This window comes from Pongo abelii, chromosome 21 (assembly GCF_028885655.2).
Source record: "Pongo abelii isolate AG06213 chromosome 21, NHGRI_mPonAbe1-v2.0_pri, whole genome shotgun sequence".
Lineage (NCBI taxonomy): Eukaryota > Metazoa > Chordata > Mammalia > Primates > Hominidae > Pongo > Pongo abelii.
The window spans coordinates 10,266,236-10,280,442 of NC_072006.2; the positions used below are offsets into that span (position 1 = coordinate 10,266,236).

General features: G+C 41.4%; 1 protein-coding gene and 1 pseudogene across 7 annotated transcripts in view; one reads left to right on the top strand and one right to left on the bottom strand.

Moving 5' to 3' along the window:
* The window catches only part of MACROD2 (mono-ADP ribosylhydrolase 2), a 2,107,194-nt gene that overhangs the window by 1,655,248 nt on the left and 437,739 nt on the right, over positions 1-14,207 (top strand). The gene's annotated exons all lie outside the window — the stretch shown is intronic.
* On the bottom strand, positions 6,690-7,046 carry LOC100443112 (alpha-endosulfine-like; annotated as a pseudogene).

Here is a 14,207-nt window from a genome sequence, read left to right on the forward strand (position 1 = left end):
TAAACATCTTAGGCTTCTGGCTATAGAAAATAGGACAGCTTCTTTTGAGAGAAGTGTGTCTAGTGCATTTTCCCATCACTTACTAATAAAACAGGACAGACAGACTGACAGGCTGCCTGAAAAGCAGCCTCAAAGTGGAAGGACAGCATGATCACACATTTCAGCCTGGGCACGGGAGCCAAGAGGCTGTCATTTAATACGTGGATGAAGTAATCATTTTCCCTGTGGCAAACAGGGAGAGAAATATCCAGCTGCATCTCTAGACCTCTATCAGGTTAAAATGAGTATGTTAAGAGAATTAAGCTGTACCTACTTTATTAGTGTGACAGTACCCTGGCTAGTTGGCTATATTAAAATGACAGACACAGTGACCCTGTTGAACTCTTCATGTTGATAGGCAGTCAGAAAATAACGGCTTTATAGTTCTGCATCTGCTCAGACCTTTCCAGATTTCCTAAAATTTCCAATGTCTTTGTCTACTTATTATGACAGCTTGTTCTCTCCTGATTTGAGTCTTTATTGGCATGTGAGCATGGCAGCATTATATTTTGGCATGTCTGTATAATACTATAGAAATCACCTTACTTCAAACTTATTTCGGTGCCTGTCCTTCCTGCCTTGAAAAATGTGGATAGCAGTATAATGCTTAGACATCAAACCTTCATTTTTTCTCTCCCTATAAACTCTAAAATCATTTTAACTGAAACAAGAAGGTTTTTGCCCCTTGTATTAGCATGTGGTGTTTTTTCTTTGTATCAATCACCACGTTAAGAATTTTGAGATATCGTCCCATTAAAGCTTTACAATAACCATGAAAGCTATTTATAATGACCTATTCCACTGATAAGAGGACTGAGGCTTCCAGAAGTTAATCTGGCATAAGGCCACTTGGCTGGGATTGGAATCCAGTCTTTTTTGACTTCGAAATGTTTGTGGTTCCACCCACTCTAAGGCTGCCTTCACACAGTGGAAATTGCCTCTTAGTGACCCTGTTGAAAAGAATGTAGGAGGGTGGAAAGTCTGACCATGTTATCTTCAAATTGATAAGTTGGCTGAATACAGAGGCATAGCCACTGACAATCCAAATGACATGGATTCCTGACCTGCTGCTGTCATGGCTCTATAGAGCCACTTACTATTTTTGACTGCACCTTAGATGTATGGGAGCAGGTGGCGTGAATGAGAGATGGGAAGAAGGGGTAAACCTTCTTTCTAAAGTAGGATTACAGCAATAACCCATACTCACAGGTGTAACTTGCTGCTTTTCAGCTGTCCACAGGAAAACCGGTGTAAGTCAGCTCATTCCTGCTGTGTGATCTTGAAAAGTCACCTTAATTACCTTAATTACTTCCATATTCTGTTGAAAGAAAAGAAAATAAAATGAATGTAAAGCACCTAACATCATGCCAAACAAATAGGAAACACTCAACAAATGGTAGAGTTAGATGATTCTCTTCTTGTCTGTTATCTATGCTATTATCCATTTGTTATTCCCACAAGTGAAAATAAGTATTAAACCTTTCTTGATAATTTTCTCCCATAACCAGTTCCCCTGGTTACTCCCATTGCTTGCTGTGTTTCCTAGCTTCTAAAACCCATATTTTTTTTCACATTTGGAAAATCCTGGAATTGCAATTCATTTTACAATTGGAGTAAAGGGAAGCATGCCAGCTCCCCAGAATGGCATCACCTGTGAAGGTGTGCTCCAAGCCACGTGTTCAAGGTATCTCTTCTTTTGATTGTCAACTCAGGTGAGCGATTTGCATTGGCAATACCACATACGTCTAAATTTTAACGTAAATTGGAATCAGTACCTATTGCTCAATGTACCACACGCCCCGTTACAATAAAAAAGTATTGTATACAAAATGGATTCTCAGGGGACTGAAAATCCAATTAAAGACAGTAGACATAAAGAATTGCAAAGCTCGAGGAGATTGATGTATCTTAAAGAACCAGGACTCAGATACTCTCGGTTTTGATAACATACAGAATAATGGGTGTTAACTTTTTTATTAAGTTTCTAAGATCTCTGCCAAACTAATATATTCATGCCTCTATTCAAGAGAAAAAAAATATTCCTGCCAGATAATTCTTACTTCTTGCTTTAAAAATAAAATTGTGCATACTTCTGTTTTTAGCACATTCCCTGTTCCTCTGAGGTAACTTTGTCTCTGCTTTGCTGAGATGCTTTCTGATCCCATTTGTGGTGTGTGCAGGGTTTGGGGAATGGCCCCTAAACATGCCTTTCCTGAATTCCTCATTTACTACTGACCTTACTCTATCCTGAAAGGGTAGCCAAGGTGAAGGCCTCAGGGTTCTGAGGAGACAACAGCACCCAATCTGCACCAAGTTCTACTCAAAACACAGGCATGCTCATGTCATCAGAATATCGAAATGCCGACCAGGATGGAACAGCTTTTGAAGAAGGAGTGTAAGATCGCATCCCCAACCTGAGTGAATTCACCCCCTCTCCATGTGAAGAGAGAGAGAAACTTCTGCACACTGTTAACCTAGATGTGAAAGAGGAATTTTCAGAGATGGAAAACCATTTCCAGGTTTTCACAGGGTCAAGCTGGTAAGGTGGGAATTTCTAGTTTTTCAGGAAAAATCTAGAGTAGTGGTCACAAAAGGTACGTTGTCCTCTCGATGCTTCAGGGTGGGAGGGAGGACACCTTCATCAGAGCTGAGGGAGGGACTCCCATGGGGATGTGCCCGTGATTTCTAGATGGCATCCAGAGATCATCTGTGATTGAGCCAGCACTCGATACTAGCAGCACAAGAACCCAGACCAGTGAAAGTATGAGCAGAAGAGGCCAGCCAAGAAGTGACCACAGCCCACAATCTACCACACCCACCACGGTCCAAGGGCCTGCATCGGACTGAGGAGTGTCCTGCTCTTTCCCAATTCCACTTTGAAGCCCTCACACACAAAAACAGACATTTATCCCTCCCTGCCACTGCCAGATGACAGTTGCAAAATTAGAAATGGGACTCGGGGAAGAAGGCAGGGAGGTACCTGTGAGAAGCATGAGGGAGCCCTGAGATGCACATTTTGAGCTGCAGTGTAAAAGTATAATAATATATTAATTTGAGTGAAACTCCCAAGAGAGACTGTTTTAAACCAGGAGTGACTGAAAACAAATTTGGTTACTAAATGGAATAAGTAAGTTGTCGGCTCCAGGCAGATTGTAGGCCAAAGTGGAAAGCTGGTATCGGTTATGAGTAAAAGTGAGGGCAGCCTCCTTGGTACACACCCCTGGTGGGTGGAGTTTGTCTGTCTCCCACTCCATCAGTTCCCCATTCTTTTTTTTTTTTTTTTTTTTTTTTGAGACAGAGTCTCACTCTGTCACCCAGGCCTGGATTGCAGTGGTGCGATCTCGGCTCACTGCAACCTCTATCTCCTGGGTTCAAGTGATTCTCCTGCCTCAGCCTCCCTAGTAGCTGGGATTACAGGCGTGTGCCACGACGCCCAGCTAATTTTTGTATTTTTAGTAGAGACAGCGTTTTGCCATGTTGGCCAGGCTGGTCTTGAACTCCTGACCTCAAGTGATCCACCCACCTCGGCCTCCCAAAGTGCTAGGATTATAGGTGTGAGCCACCGTGCCCAGCCAGTTCCCCATTCTTTATGATAACGTACAGTCATATCAAAGAAGAAGTTCAAAGAAGAGTTCCTTTACATTTGGGCTGAAACCTACTCTTGGACCTTCACTTGGTAGCTCATTAGTGTTAACCTAAGAACTCTGTTTTTCACCTCAGCAGGCCTGTTACTCTGGTAAACCCCCCAGGACATGACTGCTCTGTCTGCCCTTCCATACCTCTAGACGCTGGCTTGGATTGTTCTTCACCCTGAATTGCCTGGTTCTAACTTTAATTCCATCTCAAATTGGATTTCCTCTCTTGCCTCTATACAATCTTCTCTACCATCCCTCGTGCTAGTAAAATTCCTCTTCCAGTTCTAACTAGTGTTGATAGGCCCATATGGTATTCTGGGCTTTGTCACTGAAAATCCTGAAATTCTTTGCTTCAGTCATTTGCAGTGATTCAGGTTTATGGAGCTTCTCATGTTACACGTGGCTACTAGAGTGGTGTACCCATATGGGGTTCAATTTCCTAACCCCCTTCTCCCTGACTGCTAATGCTTTTCCTTCTGTTCAGGCTGGGCACTTCAGATCTCAGACACAATTTGTTAGTATCCATCTCCTTAGCTATGGTAGAACAGTGACTTCTCCAGGGATGTTTCTGGGTTCGAGACTAATGTTCCATTTACCACATCTCAAGATCCTGTTCCTGTTTTGCAGAATAATCCCTGCTCTACTGTTTTTGTTTTGTTTTTTTCAAGTTACCAGGCTTTGTGCTCTTTTTCCCTGTAGTTTTTCTACTGTGTTTATCTATTGTTTCCTACTAATATATGCTGAGAGTCAGTTGGCCTAGTGTGCATAATTCAAATGTGGTTCGACAGCATAGGGACACAACAGACATGATTAGATCATTCATGTTTAGATCAGGAAGGATGGGGAAAAAATTTGATTTGGGGCTTGGGGAGCACAGTTAAAGTTTTTCCAGGATAGTCAAGGAGGATTTATAGTAATTTTTAAAAATTGTGTCAGGCCAATAAAGTTTATGAACTAGATCCCGTCACAAAACTTAGATTGAAAACTGATCCAACAATGGCTAATAGCTGGAAAGAAAATGGTTACCCTATGTTTCAAAACAAAAGTAGAGATTCAGTTGAACTGATAAATATGAATGTGTTTATACAGACAGGTGAACATAAGTTTTCAGATTGAGGGAAAAGGCAAAATATACACATCCCATATATTCATGGCCAGAGAATTCTATCCTTTTCATCTTTCATTCATTTCATAAATAGTAGGTATAGGCATATCAACTATGTGCCAGGCACTGTGATAAGCCCTGGGGCTACAGAAATAGGAGACATGGCTTTTGGTCTCTTATTAGGAAACAGAATAGCTTCAGGCTGTGTAGTGCAACAAGGGCCTTCTGTGCTGGTTGTGTTAGGTAGGGAAGGTGGGGGTGGAGAGGAAGTTCAGGGAAGGCTTTCTGGAAATAATGATAGCTGACTGAATATTGAAGGGTGGGGACAGGGTTTTAGGAACAAAGAACAATTGATGCAGGCATGGAAACCAAGCATGGAACATACCACATATGGAACATGTGGGTATAGAAGGGAGGATGAATGAAACAGGGCAGGTGGGATGGGCACAGATCGAGATGGGGGTTTTTTGATGTGTTAAGAGATTCAGATTAGTTCTCTGATGTCTCTAGAAGGCCATCATTAGTCTTTTTTTTTTTTTTTTTTTTTTTTTGGTGGGTTTATTTCAAATACTGAAAAAGTCCTTTGGGCTCTTGGGGCTCCCCACACTCATGGTTCCTTTCCCCACAACTCACTGCCCTTCTCCCAACAGAAAATCTATTTCAAGGACAGTATTTTTTTTAAATGAACAATTAACATTGTATTCTCAGCTAACTGCAGAACCAGAGGAGCTGTTTGCATCTGTCTATGCAGATTGAGTTTCTTTAATCTCACACCAGGCCTCCAGCCACATGGAAACAAGGCAGTTATCTGCGAAGCTGAACTAGATCTCATCTCTAGATGACTCCACTTCCCCCTCTCTTATTTATCCCACACCAGCCTCATGGTGAAGAAGGACCCTCAGGAATGTTTTTGTCAACTCCAAGCTCTAATTCATATTCCTCCAAATCTCTCACCCCACCCTCCCAACCCTACCCCCAATATTTCATTGAAATTTCTCCCAACAGTTATTTGGAAAAAAGGTAAAACAAAACATGTTCAAGGACTTGGTGCTTAGCCCAAGGGGCTCCATGTGCTGGGACACTGATGGGCAGGGACTTCTGCCTCTCTAACCCATGCCCAAGCCACCTCCTGACCCCTGGCTGCAAAAGATGGGAGGGGCAGAAGCCAGCACAGGACTTGTAACTGCCCAATGGGTTCACCTTACCCACTGCCTAGACAGAGCTGATTTATCAAGACAGGGGACTTGCAACAGAGAAAAAGTAAAATTCTCAGGGCCGGCTGTGCAGAGACAGGAGTTTTATTATTCAAATCAGTTTTCCCCAAGCATTCCAGGATCAGAGATTTTAAGGATAATTCGGCGGGTAGAGGAAGGCCAGTGAGTCAAGAGCGCTGATTGGTTGGCCGGAGATGAAACCATAGGGAACTGAAGCTGTCCTCTTGTACTGAGTCAGTCAGTTCCAGGGTGAGCCACAAGATCACATGAGCCAGCTTATCAATCTGAGTGGTGCCAGCTGATCCATCAAGCAAAATATCTCAAGCACTGATCTTAGAAGAAGTTTAGGGAGGGTCAGAATCTTGTAGCCTCAGGCCGCATGACTCCTAAACCATAATTTCTAATCTTGCGGCTAATCTGTTAGTCCTACAAAGGCATTCCAATCCCTAGGCAAGAAGGAGGTTTGTTTTGGGAAAGGGCTGCTATGTCTTTGTTTTAAACTATAAACTATAAACTACGTTCTTCCCAAAGTTGTTTCAGCCTACACCCAGTAATAAACAAAGACAGCTTGGAGGTTAGAGGCAAGATGGAGTTGGTTAAGTCAGATCTCTTTCATTGTTTCAGTTACAATTTTGCAATGGCGATTTCAGACCCAGAGAATCAGCATCTCAAGATCTGGCAGAGCCCCGGGCAGGATCATTCAACTTGGCCACCCACTGGCTTGCTGGTGATGAGTGAGGATTTTCTGGGGCAGATCCTGTGTGGTGGGGATGTGGTCACCAGTAATCAGGTTCTTGTCTGGTTGTGCACTTGGCAGCTGCTTATTATCCTATTTGGCTTTGGCCATGTTGTAGTCTCCTGAGTCAAAGTACTGTTTCCCTTTTCGGAGTCCCTTCATAAGGAAGCTGGGCCCCGAGGCCTTTGTTGTAGGCTTGGATATTTGGCCTTTAGCTTTGCCTTCTCCACTCTTTCAGGGAGAGTACATTCTTTCTCCTGCATGTCTTGCTTCTCGCCTGTCTCCTCCAAGGTGTTCTCGTTTAGTTTCTGGGACATTGTGGGACTGGGACAATAGAGTATAGGAGGTCCAGGAAGTCAACCAACTGAGAGGTGGGGAGGGGAAACGGGACATCCTGCGATGCTGCTTTGGTCCCTGTCAATAGGGTTGCTCCTCATCAATCATCTTAAGCAGGGGGTGGTCTAAACAAATTTTCATTCCAGATAGCTGAGGCAGAGGCAGGGAGGCTAATAGGAGACTGCTGTAGTGATCTAAGCAGGAAATGATGAAATGATGGTGAGGCTGAATCCAAGCAGTTCTCCAGGACAAGACACTCAGAAGATATGTGACTGCACAGAGATGGCGGACAAGGTAGGGCAGTGCTTCGGATATGGCCCAGTTTCCAAGCTTGTGAAACTAAGTGGGTTATGTCCCATTCACTGAGTTAAGAAGGAACGAATGAGTGTGGGGTGGAAGAGAATGAGGTTTTTTCCTGAATGTGTTTGTGTTGGGGTTCGTTATAATGAATCTCAGGGTCTGGGGGCATCAAAGAAGGGATGATCACTTTGCTTCTGGAGCACAAGAGAGAAAAACCCAGGCTGGATATTTAGATCATTGGAGGAAAAAAAAAAAGGGCAATTACAACATCTTGTTAGTTAACCTCTCTTGCACCTTGCCTCCTGGTCTGCAGACTGAATTGTAATGGCTCCTACCTCAGACAGTAATAGGATAAACTGAGATAACAATATGTTAGCTATGAAGAACACACCTGTGCAATGTGCAATGACTGCTGCTTATTATTAATATTGTTATTAATTTGTTGAAGGTGGAAGAAGCACTTAGACTATTCATGTAACTTATTTCTAAATTTAAATTTAAATGATAGTTCCTAGAGATACTTCCAGAGACTCCAGAGAGAACCCACCTTCTCAGAGGTGCCCCTGTCATCACCCACCCAAGTAGACAAAAAGCTGTTAGAGTCACCAAGCTGTTTTTTTGTTTGTTTGTTTACATCATTGTCAGTTAGATGGCACCTTTAAAGTCAGGGCAGACTCACACATAACTAAGGCAGTGCTATAAGGAGTAGAAATAATAACTGAAAATGTGTTATCAAATAGTAAATGAGTCTCAGGATTCTGGGAACATATGGTTGGTATTGGTTTGACTTTAGAGAAGGCCACAGAAAAAAAGGTTCTGTGGACTCCCCAGTGATAACTGGGGGCCTGGGGGAGAGAGGCAGTGAACATCATCTGGCCCAGAAGGGAATGTTCTGGTTCACAAGCAGTTCCTGAGGATACCTGGGGATGTCACTTTGTTCATGCTATTCTAAAAGTCAAGGTGGATGTTGGGCTGAACTTTTAAGCTGCATTCACATGATTGGGGTAGAACATTTTAACACATTGCCGTTTGCTCTCATTGAGTCATGTGCATTTGTTCATTCTTAGTCTCTTCTCTCTATTTCAAATTATTTCTTCCCACCCGTTTGGAAAAATGTCAGCATTGCATATTGGCCTCAAATGAGTTAAGATTCCTAAGTTCCTAACTAGCCATAACACAAGGTTTTTCAGCTTGATTGATCTCAAGGCTTTTCTCAGAATCCATCGATTCTTCCGGAAAACTTTGCTCAGGACATGCAGATTGCAATAATTTGTTTTCCCCAAAATGTATTAAGAATTATTTATTTAAAAATATAAAAACTTCCTCTAAACAGTTTGAGAATCTCATTGCTGAAAATATATAAAATGGGTACACAATTAATTTCTCTCCAGATGTGATACTATAACTAGTAACTTATTTAAAGTTGAAAGAGAATAATTTGCATCTGGAGGAAGGTGTTGTAAATGCAAGTTCTGGTCCTTTCATGTTCCTAATGTCTTTGGAATTTGTCTTTGTCTTTAAAGTAGTGCTGTTTTGGACTCAGCTCCAATACAGATGACTTCCACCCTCCCCTCGGACTGATTAAGTGAAAATGAGAGAATGAAATGATATTATCCAGGAGATTCACATACCCCACCAAGCCACGCAGATTATACTTTTAATACATAGGGGTAGTTTAGACACCTCAAGTCTGTATGGATATGTCAGGCTTTGATTGGGTTTTGTGGTGATGCCCCAAGAGCTTCATGCCATTTTTAGATATATTTGTTCAAAAACAGATCAATAATTGATTTAGATGTGGGAGGTAAAGATAGATGTGCACTAACTGGGTGGGCTCTGCAGTGAGAAGGCAGTGCTGGGGCTGGTAGTGGTAGCTCAGGTGGGTGCACGCTGAAGAGGGAAGGACCAGGGGATGGGGCGAGGCATTGCTGTCATTTGTCTTGAATGGAACAGTTGTTTCATTCTGAAAGTGCTTGAGAATATACTCTTTGGTGCTTTGAGTTTGGCTAATGGTGCATAGTGTCATTGTTCTGATGAAATGACTTCAAACTCATTGTTGTTATTATTGAGAAACAAGTTCTCTCCAAATAAGTTTGAGGGGACATTCTCCAAGGAAACAATCTCTTAAATGCGAGATATTTGTGGACTTTTTCCATAAAATACAGCAGTGCCCCCTTATCTGTGGTTTTTCTTTTCGCAGTTTCAGTTGCCTGAAGTCAACTTGAGCCCAAAAAATTGCACTTTGGAGCCATGATGAGGTAAAATACGGGTGACTTGAACACAAGCACCGTGATACCATGGCAGTGGCTCTGATAACCAAGGCAGCTCCTGAATGACTAACAGGGCTGGTAGCGTCTACAGTGTGGATACACTGGACACAGGGACGATTCACATCTTGGGGAGCAGGATGGCATGAGATTTCATCACACTACTCAGAACAGTGTGCAATTTTAGTTTATGACATGTTTATTTCTGGAATTTCCCATTTATTTCACAAGGCCTACGTTGGCACATCACAGGAAGAAGGGTGAGCACAGTACAATAAGGTATTTTGAGAGAGAGAGGCCACATTCACATAACTCTTCTTACAGTGTATTGTTATAATTGTTCTATTTTATTATTAATTGTTGTTAATCTCTTACTGTGCCTAATTTATATAAATTAAACTTTATCTTAGGTATGTATGTATAGGAATAAGCATGGTGTATGAAGAGTTCAGTACTATCCTTAGTTTCAGATATCCACTGGGGATCTTGGAATATATCCCTCACAGATAAAGGAACTACTGTAGAGATATCAATGTGTTAATTCTGGAAAAATATTACATTTCAGTCTTGGTGTCAAATTCTAGCAAAGAATAATTTTTAGGACTGTGAGTAACCCAAGGACCAAGAATGAAGTAGATTCCAAGTCACTAGGAAGAGAAGTTTTGGGGATGTGTGTTCATGTTTTCATATGACTTGCACCTGTCTGGAAACAAAACTGTTTCTAATTATTTTTAAATAACTAGAATTCAATCTAATGTAAACTATATACAAAAGCCAGATAGCAATCACTAAATTTGTTACATCATGGGCATAGATAATTTTAATACAACATATCCACCAAGTATGTCCAATTTCTCTGATGACAGTGCTAACTTATATGCTCATCAAATATTTGATAAATGAGTATGTTAATGACTGTAACGTCTTTTCTGGGAATGCCTTTGTTGGGGCTCAACACATTGTTAAGGAGAAGAAAGCGGATGACTGAGAGGAGGTTTGTAAAGTGGGGATGGGGAGAGGAGCTGGGAGGCCATGAACAAATTCATTCTCAGAGGCACAGATCCCCGTACATGAACCAGGACCTATGCTAGGAGCTAGATTCACAGATATGGGGACGCTACGGGCTTTGCCATTCCCAAGCTTCTTGTCCAGTAAAATCACAACTCAGAAATCCTGCTTAACTAAGTTTAGCAAGTTATCTGCCTATCTATCTATCTGTCTATCTATCTATCTATCTATCATGTATCTATCTGCCTATCATCTATCATCTATCTGCCTATCTATCTATATGTCTATCATCTATCTACTGTCTATCTCTAGATAAATATATAGATATATACACATAATGTGTAGTATTGAATAATACTATGTGAAAATCATGTTAAAGGAGATGTATTAGTCAGGGTTCTCTAGAGGGACAAAACTAATGGATACATGTATATATGAAGGGGATTTTATTAAGGAGAATGGATTCACTCGATCACAAAGTGAAGTCCCACAATAGGCCGTCTAGAAGCTGAGGAACAAGGAAGCCAGTAGTGGATCTGTCTGAGTCTCAAAACCTCAAAAGCACGGAAGCCAACAGTGCAGCCTTCAGTCTATGGCCAAAGGCTGGAGAGCCCCGGGCAAACCACTGGTATAAGTCCAAGGGTCCAACAGCCAAAGAACTTGGAGTCTGATGTTTGAGGGAAGGAAGCATGCAGCAGAGGAGAAAGGTGAGTGCCGGAAGACTCAGCAAGCCTGCTCATTCCACCTTCTGCCTGCCTTTTCTAGCCATGCTGGCAGCCGATTGGATGGTGCCCACCCATATTGAAGGTGGGTCTTCCTCTCCCAGTCCACTGACTCAAATGTTAAGCTCCTCTAGCAACACCCTTACAGAGACACCCAGAAATAATACTTTGCATCCCTCAATCCAATCAAGTTGACACTTAATATTAACCATCACAGGAGATAAATCCCTGGACTTCAAGAGAACCTATTGTCACCCATCATTTTAGGCATCATTTCATATGGTGAGTAGAACTGTGCTATATATGATATTATGTACAGACCGGGGTTGGAAAGCCATGGCCCACAGACTGAATTAGGCCTACTGACTGTTTTTATTAGTAAAATTTTATTGAAACACAGCCATGACCATTTTTAAAATGTAATGTCTTGGCGATGCGGGCTCTTTTTTGGTTCCATATGAACTTTAAAGTAGTTTTTTCCAATTCTGTGAAGAAAGTCATTGGTAGCTTGATGGGGATGGCATTGAATCTGTAAATTACCTTGGGAAGGATGGCCATTTTCATGATATTGATTCTTCCTACCCATGAGCATGGAATGTTCTTCCATTTGTTTGTATCCTCTTTTATTTCCTTGAGCAGTGGTTTGTAGTTCTCCTTGAAGAGGTCTTTCACATCCCTTGTAAGTTGGATTCCTAGGTATTTTATTCTCTTTGAAGCAATTGTGAATGGGAGTTCACTCATGATTTGGCTCTCTGTTTGTCTGTTATTGATGTATAAGAATGCTTGTGATTTTTGCACATTGATTTTGTATCCTGAGACTTTGCTGAAGTTGCTTATCAGCTTAAGGAGATTTTGGGCTGAGACAATGGGGTTTTCTAGATATACTATCATGTCATCTGCAAACAGGGACAATTTGACTTCCTCTTTTCCTAATTGAATACCCTTGATTTCCTTCTCCTGCCTAATTGCCCTGGCCAGAACTTCCAACACTATGTTGAATAGAAGTGGCGAGAGAGGGCATCCCTGTCTTGTGCCAGTTTTCAAAGGGAATGCTTCCAGTTTTTGCCCATTCAGTATGATATTGGCTAAGCCAAAAGAACAAAGCTGGAGGCATCACGCTACCTGACTTCAAACTATACTACAAGGCTACAGTAACCAAAACAGCATGGTACTGGTACCAAAACAGAGATATAGATCAATGGAACAGAACAGAGCCGTCAGAAATAATGCCACATATCTACAAGTATCTGATCTTTGACAAACCTGACAAAAACAAGAAATGGGGAAAGGATTCCCTATTTAATAAATGGTGCTGGGAAAACTGGCTAGCCATATGTAGAAAGCTGAAACTGGATCCCTTCCTTACACCTTATACAAAAATCAATTCAAGATGGATTAAAGACTTAAATGTTAGACCTAAAACCATAAAAACCCTAGAAGAAAACCTAGGCATTACCATTCAGGACATAGGCATGGGCAAGGACTTCATGTCTAAAACACCAAAAGCAATGGCAACAAAAGCCAAAATTGACAAATGGGATCTAATTAAACTCAAGAGCTTCTGCACAGCAAAAGAAACTACCATCAGAGTGAACAGGCAACCTACAAAATGGGAGAAAATTTTCGCAACCTACTCATCTGACAAAGGGCTAATATCCAGAATCTACAATGAACTCCAACAAATTTACAAGAAAAAAACAAACAACCCCATCAAAAAGTGGGCGAAGGACATGAACAGACACTTCTCAAAAGAAGACATTTATGCAGCCAAAAAACACATGAAAAAATGCTCACCATCACTGGCCATCAGAGAAATGCAAATCAAAACCACAATGAGATACCATTTCACACCAGTTAGAATGGCAGTCATTAAAAAGTCAGGAAACAACAGGTGCTGGAGAGGATGTGGAGAAATAGGAACACTTTTACACTGTTGGTGGGACTGTAAACTAGTTCAACCCTTGTGGAAGTCAGTGTGGCGATTCCTCAGGGATCTAGAACTAGAAATTCCATTCGACCCAGCCATCCCATTACTGGGTATATATCCAAAGGACTATAAATCATGCTGCTATAAAGACACATGCACACGTATGTTTATTGCGGCATTATTCACAATAGCAAAGACTTGGAACCAACCCAAATGTCCAACAATGATAGACTGGATTAAGAAAATGTGGCACATATACACCATGGAATACTATGCAGCCATAAAAAATGATGAGTTCACGTCCTTTGTAGGGACATGGATGAAATTGGAAATCATCATTCTCAGTAAACTATCGCAAGAACAAAAAACCAAACACCGCATATTCTCACTCATAGGTGGGAATTGAACAATGAGAACACATGGACACAGGAAGGGGAACATCACACTCTGGGGACTGTTGTGGGGTGGGGGGAGGGGGGAGGGATAGCATTGGGAGATATACCTAATGCTAGATGACGAGTTGGTGGGTGCAGCGCACCAGCATGGCACATGTATACATATGTAACTTACCTGCACATTGCGCACATGTACCATAAAACCTAAAGTATAATAATAATAATAATAATAATAATAAAAGAAAAAAGAAAAAAAAAAAAAAAAAAAAAAAAATGTAATGTCTCCAGCTGCTTTCTGACAAATAGTGGCAAACAATGACAGAGTTGAGTTGTTATGGTGGAAACAACATTCTCCAAAGCCTACAACATTTTCTCTCTGGCCCTTTACAGAAAAAGTTTGCTGATTTCTGGCATAGGACAATATTATATAATATGCTTTCATTGTAAACATTGGACACCACTGGTTAAGTCTTATTTTCTTCCAAACATAACAGCTATATGAAATCTAACCCTACAGAGCCCA